A 424-nucleotide genomic window follows, 5' to 3' on the forward strand; every position below is an offset into this window, starting at 1 on the left:
TATGATCGTTGTGGCTTGAAACGACAGTGTTTTGAAAATTCTATGAACTGTGCTTTTGGTGTTAGTTGGCAGCCCACATATTCTTCTCCTTCCTTCCCCTTTGTTTGAAATCAAAACGGAACAGAGGAGTCAGGACTGAGCTTTGGTATTGATTAGAGGTACCTCCTTATTCCTTCTTCTTCTAAATCTCCATGATTCTGTTTTTTTGTTACTGAGTTGTGGTGTGTGATTTGAAATTTCTTTTCTTCTGATTCTCAGAATCCTTGAAGCATTATATTGGCGACGTGAGAGCAAACAAGTCAGAGAGTGGTATGTATCTTTTTTTTTGTTTTTGTGTGTTCTTCTTATAAATCTATATGGTTTTGACTGAGTTAGGACATATAGGTCTGTTTCTTTTTGATTCTGTGGAACAGGTGGGCTTTGA

The 424-nt window shown here is 37.3% G+C and overlaps 1 long non-coding RNA gene across 1 annotated transcript; it reads left to right on the forward strand.

Annotated features, from left to right (window-relative positions):
- The first annotated feature begins 6 nt into the window (after nt 1-6).
- Nucleotides 7-424, forward strand: LOC104774486. Its single transcript, XR_765360.2, has 3 exons — nt 7-158; nt 259-309; nt 385-424. It is a non-coding gene; the product is annotated as an uncharacterized LOC104774486 (long non-coding RNA).

Source organism: Camelina sativa, unplaced genomic scaffold (genome assembly GCF_000633955.1).
Source record: "Camelina sativa cultivar DH55 unplaced genomic scaffold, Cs unpScaffold03107, whole genome shotgun sequence".
NCBI lineage: Eukaryota > Viridiplantae > Streptophyta > Magnoliopsida > Brassicales > Brassicaceae > Camelina > Camelina sativa.